General features: G+C 40.0%; 1 protein-coding gene across 6 annotated transcripts in view; it reads right to left on the bottom strand.

The window, feature by feature from the left end:
• The window catches only part of LOC117425545 (protein kinase C zeta type), a 92373-nt gene that overhangs the window by 40950 nt on the left and 34912 nt on the right, over nucleotides 1–16511 (bottom strand). The window lies entirely within an intron of this gene.

The following is a 16511-nucleotide window of genomic DNA, read 5'->3' as shown; positions in this document are numbered from 1 at the left end:
TCTTCACAAAACCTCAATTTGGAAGCAAGATCATTTACTTGGAATAAAACAAAGTAATGCCTGTTTTATATGCATGAGTCTCTCTTCATTACCGTTTGCTTCTTCACGCTGGTTTAAGTGCTGCGTCTTTTTCTGTCAGTAAATACTTGTTTGGACGCCTATAGTCACCTCCCTACAAACCATTAAACCAACGAGATTGCATCACTTTAGCATGCTGTGCATTAGCAATGACGGACAGATGTTTGATAGGCAGATATTTCACCTGAACATTACTCAGACCTTCTCACTCCACACGGTATTGAGAGGAGCCAAATAAAACAGCAGCCAGCATTGCTTCACAGACTAATCCTGTACACTTCCAGTGCCCAAAGGGAATAGACTACAAATCAAGCAGTTTCCATAGTTACCCAAATTTCTCAATGTTTCATTTTATATGGCTACTGCGACTTAGTCTTTACTGTACCTACTTGATCAATAAAACTGTCTCTGATTTTAAAGTGCAAATGGAGGGCTGCAGTATGCATTACTTTTCCTATATGAAGCATGAGAAATCGCTCATTGGATATCTAATGAAGCACTGTTAGGACAGAGACACAGCTCGCTAATGTACATTACATAATATGGTTACGTTTGGTTTCATTCATTCTAGGCATTCTACTGGTACAGTGCTTAACTACTGCATAAAAGCATTGTGATAGTGTACGCACTGGGACCAGCTTTTATGAATGTCAATGCAGTTCTTTTAATCCTAGCCCCTTCCCCCTACACCCACAACTATAAAAGAGATTGACGCAAGGATGAGAACAGTGGACTTCGGTTGACCCCACGCTTCCTTCAACACAGCTAATCTCGTGTTTTGAGAAGGTACATGCATTCTGAAAAGCAAGCGACTTGCATCATCAGAGCCCGATGATGGATATCAGCAAGAGAAATGACTTCACTTTATTTCTGTCACAGTTCGGCGAGAGGCCACCTACTCACGTGGGGTGCAGTGAAATACAGCACCGTCTGCACCAGCCCTTTCAAATGAACCATACGTGTACATGCAGTACAAGACAGAAAGCGGTTTGAAATCCCATTGGTTTTATTCATCATCACACACAGTATACAGTCATGTGCACATCTATTAGAACACCTCAAGATTTGTCATTTGTATCCGTTACATACCTACCTGCATGGCAGGGTGTGAAGATTTCAATTTTTGCTCAGTAATCTGCGATATAGAAACAACAGGCAGACCATTTTGTGCTTTAATTAGGCATCTTAAAACAGCTTCTAAAAAGCCTCAGCACTTGACCATTTGTGGCAAGGTGTTCTTTTTCTCTTCCTATTTTAATTGAATTGCATGTCTGGCCTTTCAAAATCGATTACATTTGACAATCACTCATTTCCCTTTGAAGATTTTCAGTTCCAGTGGTTTGATTTCATATGCACAACAAATCAAAACCACAGAAGCAACAAACGTGTGCACACTGCTGTATACTGTAAAGATAAATGACTACCAAATATATTGCTTTAACATTTGAAAATGTACTTCTAGTAGGATTTTGGCATAGCATGCAGTGCCACTGGTGGCAATAAAGTATAACTGCAAATTTTTATAGCACATGCATGCCACTAGGTAGCTCAACGTGGGGTAGAGATATTAAAGGGAAGATTGTGTCAGACTTGATTGTACATCCTTACTTCGATCTCTCCGTTTTCTCAAAGCCATTTTAGATTTATTTTCCACACTGTTTTCCAAGGAAAGAAAACTAAAAGCAACCAGGCAAGCCATAATAAACAATATGCAGCAGAGTAATCCACAGACCACCAGCTGAGAAATGCTTTATAAACGCTCTGAATTAAATGAACTAACTGAAGAACTTCAAGCAGAACCATAAAAACCACACAGTAAGCATTTCAGCACATCCATTAGTAACACACTATATATTTTAACCACATATATAAATGTGAATTTTAACGACCAACAAGATAATAAATTACATTATTTCACTCCAACTACGGATCAATACCATTTTCATCCTTCAGTGCTTGGTGGACTGAATTGCCTTTCCCTCGAGTTAAAGCAGAACATGTTTTAAAAAGAGCAACCTCTGGTGGCAGTCAGTGATACAGGACTTCTTGTCAGCATCATGAACTACGAAGCAATTTGGAAGTCTCCAGATTTGAAGGCCAGTGTTGTCAATATTTATATTTTATTTCCATAACCATCACTGTCAAAGTAGACGGTGTACAGTATATGCAGCACTGCTTATTAATATCATCAATACTTCTGAAAACATGGACTTGGTATTCTACATAAATAAGAAAGCAGTTGTAAATGTAACTGCAGAGTTGTATTTATCCTTCATGTTCACAATTCTGTCTTATTTACAATATTCCCCTTTGAGAAATGAATGTGTTTTACAGACAGTTAAGAACAAAAACTGTCACAAGAAATTGCATGCAGCTTTCTGAAGCAGTCATTAATAATAGGGAAAGACAAGAGTATCTGTTGCTATCGTTTGGAAATCATTGGGGATATCATTTTGCTAAAATTCAGTTTCAAGTTTTCACAATGGAATATTAAACACACTGCTCAGCAAAGAAATGAATAAATAATTAAATAAACAAACTACACAGCAATAAATATTGTACCAGCTTGTAGCTCTTCTCATATTACTAACAGAATTACAAATTACACGGAGGATTAGCGCCAGAAAACAAAAATACATGAATTACTAAACTGCTTGGAACACTACATTTGAAATCATAATTACTGTTAATTATTTCCCTATTAAAATGCATGGTTAGCCACATTCCTTTACAATTGAACTTCAAACATTCAGAAAGGAATATTCAACGTGCAAAGGGTGCACAAAACAGGTCTAAAAACACAGACACATCCCATACATTTGCAACACCCTATTTACAGTAACAACATACCATCACACTGCTGGCTTCTCAAAACATTCCCTCTCATCCACTGGCAAAGCCATCGGCCCATCTTTCAATATAAAACAAAAACTCATAATCCTTTTGGCAAGACAGAAGAACACTTTTAAGAGAGACACAGTAACAGAGCACAGCCTTGGGAACCCAGGAGGCGACGTTTTATTCAGCAGAGGGTAGCAGGGTGCTGTGAAAGCTTGCAGCTTGAGACGAGTTTTACTGAAAAGCTCACGGAGGGCAGAGTGGAGAAGCGAGTTGACCTTGTTACTTTTAACTGTCGGCTATTCCACTAACCTGACTCTATTTCTATTTCCATTCCTGTACCCTGCCACACTTGCTCACTGCTGTCAGGTAAATGCCACTTGCCCCAAGGTTTAGAGCCGTGAGAACGTGGGATTGTGATGTATGGAAAACTATAGGAAGACACATAAACTGTGAAACTGTCAAAGTGACTGTACCAACTTACAGTACATTTACCATAAACTTTTAAAAGGCTGGACGTGGTTAGAAAGGGTAGTTTATTTGAGCTTTACAAAAGCATTAGCATTAAGGAGAAGCCTCTAGCAACTGGTTTTATGAAGACTCTTTCTTTGTGTATTATGAATTATTGCCCTACCTAGAATCTACAGCAGCTCTTGGTGTAATGGAATGCTTTCTTGCAAATTATAGTGTAATATGGCTACTCACCACCAAGTGGCATATACAGACACAGAACCAATACTTTTATATTCTAAATGTGTCAAAGTATTAGAATTTGAGGCAATACGCTGTTAAAATCAGAGTAACTACCCTTCTGCATTGAACATGGTAACAGAACACACAGCGCTACATTACTGTTTCTTACAAAATCAAGCAAACACATTCCTTCGTTAAAAAAAACACAGCATCTAGAACTGGGAGATCAAAAGAACACAATGTGCTGGAGCAGTTTGTGCAGATTTAGCTAAGCTGCTGTACTGGAGCACAGCGATTCTTATTATCCCAGGGGTATGTTCAGCCCTGCTTTCTCCTTTCTCTCGGCATTGACTCCTATCTGTTTTGTTCTGTAGCGCTTGATGTTACATAATGAATAATGGACAATAAGGAATACAAAGGAGACTGTGCGTTAATTACTGCTCTGCACAGCTATAGCTTATATATAGGGCAATTCTAGGTAGGGCAATATATATTTATATATATATATAATCACTTTAAAACTCATCTGTGCAGCAAACGTGAGCTGCAATAGTTTGTAGCCAAAATGAAGGACTTTTTTTCTGTATCAAATTGCATAAATACAGTTTTGTGCTCTGAAAAAGAAAATGATTTCCTACTTGAATGGGCTAAAAGAAACATAAGGTTACAATGCCATCAAGTGGAGGTCCCTTGTTTGTCCCTTAAATTGGCAGAACTTCCCCTAGCAGGCAACATTTAAACGATGCTGATTAAAAGGAAAATATTTTGTAAAAAAAAAAAAAAGTAACAATATCAGCAACAAAATGTTTGCTGCCATAAACCTGAGTGCATGCGTGAATGCAGAGCACACTTTGAAATGTAAAGCCTAGCTGGACTGAGAGCACTTAGATCAATAACAAGACCAATGCTTGGAAAAATCACACAAATTGTTCCAATTACCACAATGAAGACAAACTTACCTGTTCAAATGAATTGCAAAACATCATGTCACAAAACTACGCTGACGGAAGCTGAGAAGTTAATATACGCCCAGCTTCGGCTTACAAAATATGTCTGATGCTTAACTTAAATATGAAGCAGTACAGCAGGAGAAGCAATGATGGATGATTGAATTTAAATGAAAGAAGTTTAGAAAATACACACTGGGACTTCCCTTTTAAGAAAAACCTCAAAACAATACCATTTAAATAAAAAATATCCACCATCACCTTAAAGGGTAAGTGGTTTTGAACGTAACTGTTATCCCACCTGTTCTTCCAGAGTCGGGTATTTAGATCATGGTTTGTACTTAATGAAATAATTTCCAACGCTAAATGCTAAACGTTCATTTTCTAACACCAATTCTGAATCCATAGAAAACAGCTGTAACCATAACACACAATCTCCCTGTTAAAAAACAAACAAGACAATTGGTGCCATATAAACCCATCAGGCTTTCTGAACATTTTGATTCTTAGGCTGCTAAACCAATCAATATGGACTGATACTGTGCCTGGGTACAGTGTTACAAAAGAAGGCTACTGGAACCAAATGCTGCTGAAACAAAGCATTGTTAAAGCACGCAAACATTAGGTAGCTGGATCAATTGCTAATCAGCATCAATTAGCCTCACATGCACCGTGCACAAGCCTTGTTTCCCACTCTGCAGTGTTTTCAACCCTGCACAAAAAAAAAAATCAAAGGGTACCTTTTATACGCAGATAAAACAACAGCGTCAGAAGCATCGCTGGCAGATTTGGAAGCCGGATCCTTGAATTAGAGCGCTCCTGTCATTTTAAAATGTGTCCCCCTCAGGCCATCTGCTGTATGGCTAGTGCTGATTTTCTCACCCTGGAGAGCTCAAAGGCTACCGAGCAAATCAGACGTTCCTCTCGCTTGCATCCGATACTATTCAGAGCACGCTCAGTCAGCTCCTGAAATCTGGTGGAATAGTGTCTCTGGGTATGCAGCGTACCCATAGGAAGGAAACAGCTCCCTCTGTTTAATTGATTTATTTAACCACGGTTACATACATCACAGGGTTTGCTAATGATGCACAACGCATGTCCCAGCCAGCTCAGTACAGTGTGGTTCAGAATTGAGCTGATGTAATAACACAAGGCCCCCAGGAGATGGTGCTCTTTGTTAAAGTTTTGTTACAAAGTATTCATTCTATCTCTGCGTGTCTGCTTCTAAAATACAAACACTGATCCAAGAAGATCTTCCATCCTAACCCTGACCCTGACCCTGACCCTGACCCTGACGAAGGTCACAGTGTGTTAGGGCCTGACCAGTTAAGTGTTGCATCTTAGTTAATTCTATCCAAGACAAATCTTTTCTATACGGAATTGCATAACTATAAAATCGTGCAGGTTTACCTAGCGCCATTATCCTTGAACTGATCCCTCATAGTCCTATATAGTAACAGGACCGGCCATGCTGTCTCAAACAGAACAAGCAATACTACATTAAGGATTGAGCTCAGCTCAGACACAGAGGGAATCATTTCTTTCCTGCATTGGAAGATAGCAAGCTATTTAAAAGGGAGCAGGGGGGGGGGGGTCTGTGTAATGTTCTTGTTTTTTGTTGACAGCACATGTTTGTAGCAGTGAGGGAAAACGAAACTGCTGTCTCATTCTGAATCAAATGAAAAGTGGAGAGCATAACTCTCAATGAAACAGGACACAGGGTTTTAACACGTACAGTAGGGCCATGCCACCAGTCCAGCATTAGAGTTGAATACGAAGAAAGGGAGCACCGTTTTAAATCTCCCCAGTCTGATTTGAACTGGAGGTCATAACTTCATCACGCGACAGCCCATTAGTTCCAATCCAGGAGGTGGCCCACCAAGACCTTGCCTCCAACGTTACCTGTATTAGATTGCAATGAGTTTGTACGGTATATGTACAGAATAGGTGTTAGTCCACTGGGTTTTAATGGCGTCTGGACTTCCTCACATTTTCCATCCATCTGGTATTGAAATGCACATTGGTCGGGGTTTTAGAAAGATGACAGGAAGTTGTACCAAGAAGGAAGATTGGAAAACAAGAGACCTTAAATGCGACAAAGCATTCTCTCTATAGCAAAGTAACTGTCAGCCTTGGTAACTCAATCCAGAGATGAATGGAAGTTATATAAAAGGGGTGAATCATGCTTGCTTAGCAGCTGTGAGCTCATCAGGCTAGGGAGAGGGGTACCAACTTGGTAATTTACAGTTTCATCTCCAGGGGAGAACAGATAACAAAACATGAATTCATTCCTAGACTATGTAGGCAGCTTGCTGGAAAGCGAAGGCTGCCTTTTATTTCCGGCGCGGGTTTCATGGAGGAGTGCAGGGTGTTTACACTGGCTGGTACAGAGAAGTCTGCAACACAGGAGGGGCGTGTGACAAGCAGCTGCACTTTCCATTCTTCATCCAGCCAAAGAAAGACTCAGGCCACATTAGAAGCTCTTTATACCGTGGATACAGCAGGAAGGCCATTGGGTCAGGGTTCATTCAGCAAGGCTGTAGTTAGTTCAGTGGGAGACAGGATGCTTGTAACAGGGACATTTACTCTTAAAACTCTACAAATGGTACTTCCGACTAGTGGAACAGCTTCTGCAGAAAGAAAAATAACTTCACTACTCCCAGTTTACACCACAAGCACGGTTAGATCTAGCGTGGGATACATTTGTGTCCAGTGGTGTGCTGCTGAAATTACACAGACTACAGCTCACGTGACACTACCAGCAGTGGTAGCGCACGGAGTACATACATGGTACATACAAAAACAAAACACTACAAAAAGTTGTCTTCTGTTGGCTCCGATCCCTGGTTACCCTCACGGCAATCGGAGGCTTTCAGCAAGACGTTTCGCTCTCTGTGTCCGGGTAGCGTGGACGATGTTCAGCCCATTGGCTTTGCAGCAGCTCTCGGGTGAATAAGCTTTTTACACCCGACACCCCGCTGGAACACACCTACCTGCTGATTAGATTCCACGGCTGTCAATCACACACAGCAGGCAGGCACTCCCAGGAGCACCATTTACAATATACAATTACACAAAAAAACCCTCTTCTCCTGCCCTGCCCCAGTCTGAAACACATGCAAGATCACAGATTGATTTGGACACCGACTTGTGCTGCATTTGTATGAAAACGCAGTTTCTGCAGATTTGCCGCTGGTGTCCTTTCATTGTATTGCAACAGGAAACCTACTTGTAAGCTCACAATTATAATTTCTGAGACAACCTAAAAGCAGACCTTTGTGTTCTGTACATGAAGAGCCAGTAAAGATCCCAGTCCTCTATACTGTATGTCTGTTTCCAACAATTACTGCTAATTTCCCAAAGATTTAATAAGATCCTACTTCATTAAGTGCAGCGAAGCGCTATGCCTTCTAGGATCTAAAACCAGCATCAGCACAAAATGGCAGGTGCTATGTGGTGGTATCTGCAGTCTGAGTGAGTGAAGTGTAGAGTCTTTTGTCCTCCGGCTTTTTTTTATTTTATTATTATTATTTTTTTTTATTTTTTTTAAACGCTTTAAAAAAAAAAAAAAAAAAATGCTTTTCTATTATTAAACAGGGATATGGCCACTGGCACAAGGAAAAAAAGTCAGAGAGAGAGAGAGAGAGAGAGAGAGAGGAGCTATATAAAAAAGCGAGAAATTAAAATCATCCCGACGCAAATTAATTCAGCACACCTCCTGCATCTCAGTCACACAACACATCAAGAATTAGCTGTTCACACAGATCTAAAAATAACCAGTGCTGAAAATAAATCAAGAGAACTAGTTCCAGAAATACCTTACCAGGTATAGAGACTAGTCTACCGGGAAGCTGTACAGGTACGGTGCAGCATTAAATTGCTTCCCCACAGCTGCGTTAACCTGCACTGGTTGGTTCCACACAGTTGTTCTTGCAGCTCATAAAATATTCCTTGTTGTTGCTTCGTAGCAGCATGAAAGCGATTTATAGTGGCCCCCATTACCTGCGAGTCTTCGGGACAGTGTTTAGACACAGAGGACCGTTTGAGTTATGGTAAACACACCCACAGACACAACACGAGCTGTGAAATGAATGCCAATAAATCAGAACCCTGGCAACATATAAAAAGAACTATGCAGCAGCAAGGAATAATAAAAACATCAAAAGGAATAACAAGGCGAAATAAATCGATGGGAAGCAATCCTTTAAAGTGGTAGAAACACTGGGAGATCATTTCAACTGCAATTTGACAGGACAGGACAGCAATTCTGAATTCTAAAAATTCAGGAGGTCCTTTCCCTAGGCATCAGTCTGGGCAGTCATGTTACTCTGCAACAAGGATGATAAGACAAGGGATGTACATGGATTCAGAACGTACAAGACTGTCTGGGAATTAGTATTTTTTTTTTTTTTTTTTTAAAGCCAAGAGCTTGCTACAGTAGAACAGCAAGCGAAATTACAGCGCGAGACTCCACAGGCAGTCCTGAATTGACAGCGTGTGGCTGTGACTGACAGCTACATCCCTCTCACTACATCCAAAGCCAATTCAACTTCAATAGAAAAAAAAAAAAACAGCTTACATTGCTAGAATTACCAGAAATTTCTAAATGAATGACAAGTGAAAAGCTGGGCGGTGAACCCCTAGACATGACCTTTGAAATACAAACCGACAGCCTCTTACAAATATTACTCTGTGTAAATAACAACAGGGACCCGTCGAAGGGAATACAATTGAGATTTCTGTTTTTAAAATCTCCCCCCCCCCCCCCCGATCAACACTACAGCAGCTCTGTCCTCCACACTGGTCCGCATGCATTACAGTCCCCCCCTAGTGTGTGCTCCATCAGAGGGAATATTCAACTCCATTGCCACCCACCTGGTCTGCAGCTTCAGTATAGCATGATGTCTAGCAAATTAAAAAAACACAGGAGGGACTCTGAATATGTGTGGACCAACATGGGGGAAGAGGGCAGCATTACAGTGCCGTACCTTCCTTCAAAAGAAACCCTGTTTATCTACGGATTTGGATCTTGATGCAGTAAATGGGTACAGGATAACAGAACAGAGGTAATTTCCAAATAGGAAATATTTCAGGCTACTGAATAAATCAAATGAAATCACGAGTTGCAGACTCAAGACTTGGAGTTCGTCCTTATTTAATAACAGGATCATATTGTTTTGATTGCTCAAGCGACCAGTGTCCATGGCTTTATATACAAGACCGTTAATCAGAAACACGCCGCAGATAACACATCGACTCACAGAACATAATTCACAAAGGTGCCAGAATATTGACAGCAAGTATACTTCAGTTATGGCAGACATCATATCATTGACTGATGACTGAATGCTTCAGAGAGGCAGAGGAATTGAATTGTCTCATGAACAGAAAGCAAAAAAAAAAAAAAAAAAAAAAAATAATGAAAAAACATACCGTCCCCTCTAATTGGAAACACTCAAGAGATGATACATCTCTGGATGGATCTGACATAACACTGTTTAGCAGTCAGCTATCATTTTATGAACCGCAAGTGTAGTCTATTCTGTGTAAATAACCTTAAAAGGGTAATAATCTTGAAGTGCCATCTCCAACCCCTTCTGGGATGCCTGTAGAATCCTAGTTGCCAGCTCCTTTTGAGTACTTCCTGATTCCAAGGAAATCACATGGGGGTAACCGGCCAACAGAGTTTAAAAGGTCATTGTAATCAATTGTAAACATCATAAAAAAAAGGGTACAAAAGAAAATATCAACTAAACAACAGAGTTACTTATCCTTATAAAAAAAATATATAGTTGCACCAGATCTGATCTAGAACATCTTCAAAGTACAACTGAAAAACCGAACCCTCCATTTATCAGGCCAGTCTCTACTCGTACGTGGTCTTTCAAATAAAAAGGAGAAAACGACTGGTTTGCAGCAAGTACAGTAACAGGGACGCTAATAACTAGCAAAATGACTCAGACTGATTTAAATCAAACCAATTCATACTATTGGTCCTGTCCAGCCAGAATACATTGATGACGAAGACACTGTCTGTCTATCTGACCGGTTATGCCCCATTGCATTCTAAGAACATGCACGGATTCCATGGAAGCCTGGATACCCCCTGCGGAGTGCAGCCACACACCCAGACCAATGCAGAGGCATGAAGCCGTCCATCACGCCAAGTAGATGAGACAGTTTTCAGCAATGGCTCAGCAGGCTTTCAATTCAAAAACCACTGCTCTCAGTGTAGAGCAGACATGCAACAACACAGACCCCCCTCCCCCAGCCCACAGTATTAACAGTGCTGCAGTCCTCATGCACTGCAGGCAATGAGGTGAGCTCAAAACAGGCATTAGGGGATCACAACATTTTTCCTTTCAGAAAAACAGGGAATTTAGAATAGCAGGAGTTCAGAGTTTCCAGGTAAACTATTATGCACTGTATAATACAGGAAAGAGATTGTATATATGCAAGCACTAGTACAGAGAGAAACCTAAGTAGCCCATACTCAAAAACATAACAAAATGTGTTTCCCAGAGACAAACAGTACTGCTACCGAGTAGGGTGAATGTTTACTGGTCTGCAGTTATATTTAAGGATCTGTGGTGATCATCAGAGGTGACCCTGTGATTTCAGAGATACACCCTGTCATTTCCTGCAGCGCCTGCTGATTATCTAGCCCAGCACCTGCTGCTCAGAAAGACCAAAGAGCACATAGTATAAAAAAATCACTCTCTCTCTCTCTCATCGTGGAACTCGCAAACACGATGATTACCGAAAAACACATTGGCCTTGGTCACCATAGCAGCAGTTTTTGTCGTCTTGCATTCGCTTCAGAAAGAAATGTATTAACTAATTACACTTCATCTTAGGCAGCGATATACAAAGTGCTATTGAAATTGTTTACTTGCAACACCAAACTCCTCTTGGTCTCTTATCACCACAGAGTTTCCGAGTACAGCAGCAACTGGATTTATAAACTGCACGAAAATGAAAATGGAAACCAGAACACCAAAGGAGGACACGAAATGTGACCTGAACAAACACACAATATATATCAAATACACATGCAACATTCCTGAAGCAGGCTGTCAAATTGATTCACAGGAAATCAACTAGATTACTTCAAGTAAACACACACCACATAGATTAGTGTTACCAGCCATCTTATATATAGATATAGAACAAAACTAATAGGAGCAGCACAGCTGGACTCCACTGTGAACCTTTTAACAAGTGAAAGAGTGAAGCACACAACATGGGCCACTGGGTGAAGTGTGAAACACACAATCTGGGCCAATCTGCACGACACCTTGGCATAACTAAGCAACATATGTGAACTGGTCCAGCATCAATCGCAAGACATCTAAAATGATTCCACACCACTGTTCTGGGGGGAGGGGGGGGGGGGGGGGGGCAATGTACAGGAAGTTAAAGTTCAATCTCAAAACCTCATTTCCAGCTGCCATGAATGTTTACTTTTATTGACAATCTCTCAAGAACATCGAATGCGCAGGGTGAATATACGGCAGTTTGATCCTTTGCTGGATTTTCTCTCCAGGCCAGGATTGAGGCTTGTTATTGAACCAGATATTCGATAGGCTAGCAGCAGGAGTCACCTGGGCTCTGTCTACAAAGCTTCAATCTCCAATGCTCAAAATGATGGAATCCAGGAGCAAAAAAGCAAACACATTTACAGGGTCCTGCTTAAATGCAGACAGCTCTTCAATTATTCACAAGTGGGGATCACTAAGGTGCTATTTATATCTTAAATTGATTTCAAAATATCCTGAAAGATATTTTAGATCTCTCCCAAGTGACTAGGCAATACTCGACACATGGTAAGCCCTGGGTAGTATAATGTAAAAAAAACATTTAGAAAACAATTGATTTTTCTATATTATTTACTTCTATTTTTGGTTGAGGAAACAAAATCCATATTCATTCTAGGCAGAGTATATGAGAATTTCTTTTTTTAATATTCAGACGCAGTTAGATTGCCAGGGCCCATATTTAATAACAGTAAAAGCGTGATTTGATTTCAGAAGCTCGGGGGGGAAATGACAGATGAAGCAATAAAATCACAACAAGTTCCTCTCATCGGTTTTCAGTCAGATATTGCAGTTTGTGTTAAGAGGTGACTTCACATACACGATGGGCAACAACCGTGATGAACATTGCTGGATGCTGTCCACTTACTCAGCCCTTCACATTAACACTATATAGATAAACGCCTTCAACATGCTGGCAGACGACAAAGAACATGTGTTGGTAATGTTAAACCAGTTTGCTGGAGGTGACTGATATAAGTTAAGTTGCCAAGGCAACTTAGGTTTAGAATGGTGGCAGTGATAAAACATGTGCAGGAATGAATGGGAAGGAGACCTAAAAGAGAGTAGTTAGCGGTTGGTTGCACCTGAGTGGTGCAACAGCTGAATAACTAATTTCTATTATAATTAGAAATGAAATGCAATCCCGTAGTCTCTGAGCTACCAGAGTATAAATACCAGGCATAGAGGCGACACAGTCAGAGAAGCTCCCAGTACCTCCAGATCATCAGGACCATCGGGGTAGCGTCTCAAGCTGTCTCTCCAGGGGAGGTAATCTAATCAACTGCCTTTCTCTGTTCATACTACTGCCACATATTGTATCTAAACAATAACGTTCAATGTAGAATGAAATGTGGGGATTTGGAAGTAATAAATGGGAAACATTGTTAATTTGAAACATTGTCTGGTCCTTATAGTGTAACAAAGTAGTTAATTCCATGTTTACCTTAATTCATAAACCTTACAAATGAGTACCAAACGAGACAGCAACAAACCCCAATGCGTATTTACCTGTACAAGCTACCCAGCAACCCAATGATGTCCCAACACAACGACAGACACCACTTAGAAATCTAATCAGGTCAACAGACAGCTGTGAAGCTTTGAGTTTGTCCCAATTCTATTACCCTGTGCCTTGTAAAGACAACATATGTACATATACCCACTGAGGCTTTTTACAGAGTGATTTACATTAACCATTTGAGAAGAATAAAACCTGCCAGCTACTTTAAATAAGCTATAAATAAAGTTATCAGTTTGCAGTTGTCAAAGTGTTTCAGGGAGAGGGGGGGAGGGGGGGGGGGGGGGGGGATACATTCTATTTTGAAAAATACAGTACTGCTTGACAGAAAAACATTATGTATATATAATTTTATATATATATATATATATATATATATCAGACTGAGAAACAATAAAATGCATTTCAGGAGACGGGCATTATAAGCAGATTTTATTAAAGACGATAAAAGTTTCTGAAGGAATGAACTCTATGCTACTCATGTTGTCACTGTGCAACCACCTAAAAGTTTAGACAATTACAAGCAGCGGCCATCTGTCAACTCCTTTGTATGACTTTATTATCTATAAAATAACAAATAAAGAAAACAACTTGAGAGATTTTAAAGCAGCTGTCAGCTTTCGAAACCTCAGAAATGCAGTCTGATCCCTATAGGAAGCAAACTCGCTCCATTGGGGTGGTTTTCAATGAGCATTAGACATGGGATGGTTCAGAAGGCAGTCAGTGTTTTCCCTGGAGCCGATCCATTCAATCGTTTCTAGTAAACCAGACATTCAGAAAGACTTCTCGTCGAAACATCTTTGTAAGAATTGTATTGTTTTCTTTCACTATTACTACATATTTTGCCAGTGTTTAGATCGTTATGGGTGAAGCTGGAAACAACAGCGAAACATTTCTAAAGTGCTTCTGCACCTGCAGTGAAAATCCTGACCTGAATTAATTTGAAATATCATGTAAAACTTAAAAGAAACAAAGTGAAGGCACTAGCTGAAGTGTCAGCCTACTTGACTTCGTTTTAACTTGTACTTAAATTATGAAGTGATGGGTGGTTAACTTGAAATATCAAACTAATTAAATTTAGTCCTAATTGATCCCAGACGATATTCAAAACGAGGGATAGCTAACTACGAGAATACTTATATATGTGATCCGATGGAATTTGTTACAGTACTTCCCGTGGCAAATAAGACCAAAGCAATTCCGGTTCCAGAATCCGCTTTATACAACAAAGGAATTGGACTTGGGTCACGGATTGTGTCAGTCAGGATCTGCGGCTATTAGTTCTGGAAATTCAATTCTCTGAGGTGTGCCAACATGTCAAGAAAGGACACATGCAAATCTTGTATTTAAGAAAGCAGCTACCACTAGAAGCGTCTTGTAAATAAGAAAAGACTCACCAGTCGCATGCAACCTTAAAAAAAATAAATAAATAAATAATAATAATAATATGTATCACACCCATCTAGCTGGTATTTCAACGCATTCTAATGTTACTGGGAAAATGCAGTCTGTTCAGGCTAGGGCTAGAAACTTCCTGTACATTTATACCTTACATCTATATCCACTTCGAGGGACTCAAAACGGTATTTCAGCCACCCATGCTGGTTTGAGGTGCTTGCTGCCTGTTTTGTCCCAGTCAGACTGTTTCCTTACCAATTATCTTTGTATCCCTGAATGTATAAAGTACTATTAACTTCACGCGTGAAGTTAACAGTTTTCAAGCACACCTCAGTGCATGAAACTCCTAAATGTTATCCATATTATAGGAATGACAATGACCAGATTTCACTGTAACAAAGCCCCTTTAAAAATGAACCATGCTACAGTAATCCTTCTTTTACATGTAAAGGGTAAATAAAGATTCTGAGTTCCAAACGTGAAGTGCACCAGATTCAGTTTTCTCCTTTTGTAGGTAACGTATCACATGATTGCTGAAGGTGTCACTTTGTTTGACAAGATTAATGCACAAGTACAAACTGGGACCCAAATTTAGCACGTCCTACATACAGTAGAACAGAGTGGATAGGGCTTGTCACTTCGGGGAACATGTTTAGAGGCCACTTTTACATGAGGAAATAAATCCCTGTATGAGATTCATGCAACTTAGTGTTTAATAGGAGCTAGGTCGGAAAATACACTGAAGATAATAATACATGCAGCAGATTGAAAAAAATAAAATAAAATGGTTTGCAAATATTACACTAAAGTCTAGGTGCAACCAGGAAATAATTCCCTAAGGTTATAAATAAATAGACAATAATCAATGCCTTGAGAAACACTATTATTCAAAAACAAAAAAGCAACATCTGATTCACATGATTTGTACAAGTAACAAGTAACCTATCCTGCAACCACATTCAGAGTGGGGCCATTTTATTAGGAACAAAGCAGTGAAGAAAGCCTTTCAAAAAGGCAATATTGTGCCGTTTATGTGTATGTATATAGCTAGCTTAAACTGTTATAAAACACACACACACACTGGACTATGTAATACACAGAGACAGAAAACAAATATGTTTAATGCAGAAGTAGCACCTACAACCGACCATTTTAAAATCAGCTTTGATGCACATTTGACTGGATATCCAACAAGAGGAAGCCACAAAAACAAATTATAACTACAGATGCAACTTCGTATACAATTAAAAGGCTTGAAACATAATTAAAACGTGCCAGGTTTTGCTGGAAGCGAGTAGTAAAATGTTTGGCACTGTGACAGCAGTGTCTGTGATTGCTCTAATATAGTGCACAACGCCAGAGGGGGAGAATGGCAGGTGCTGAATCAAAGGCTGCTGAAGCCGTGTGGGTTTGAGGAAGTTAAAAACAATAAATAAAAAACACAGCCACAACAAGAATTAGACTTCAATGAAGAAAGCAAAATTGAGGCTGGAAGCTCCAAGCTACGATCAAGATGACATGCTAGACCCTGAGTGAGTCAGCACAGTGTTTAGGCAATCCATTGGCCACAACACTGAATTAAGCTAATTTTGCAAGCAATTATCCCTTTCCTTGTACTCTTTGGCAGATCGAGTGCTTGTAATTCCCATTCCTTTGTCCTCCAAGTCTTTGCATCTGTTCAGTTCATTTTGTCTGCTGCTTTAAAATGCACAAGTAAAGCAG

The sequence above is a fragment of the Acipenser ruthenus genome, chromosome 27, assembly GCF_902713425.1.
Source record: "Acipenser ruthenus chromosome 27, fAciRut3.2 maternal haplotype, whole genome shotgun sequence".
NCBI classification, from domain to species: Eukaryota; Metazoa; Chordata; class Actinopteri; order Acipenseriformes; family Acipenseridae; genus Acipenser; species Acipenser ruthenus.
This window is presented reverse-complemented; position numbering and strand designations above follow the sequence as displayed.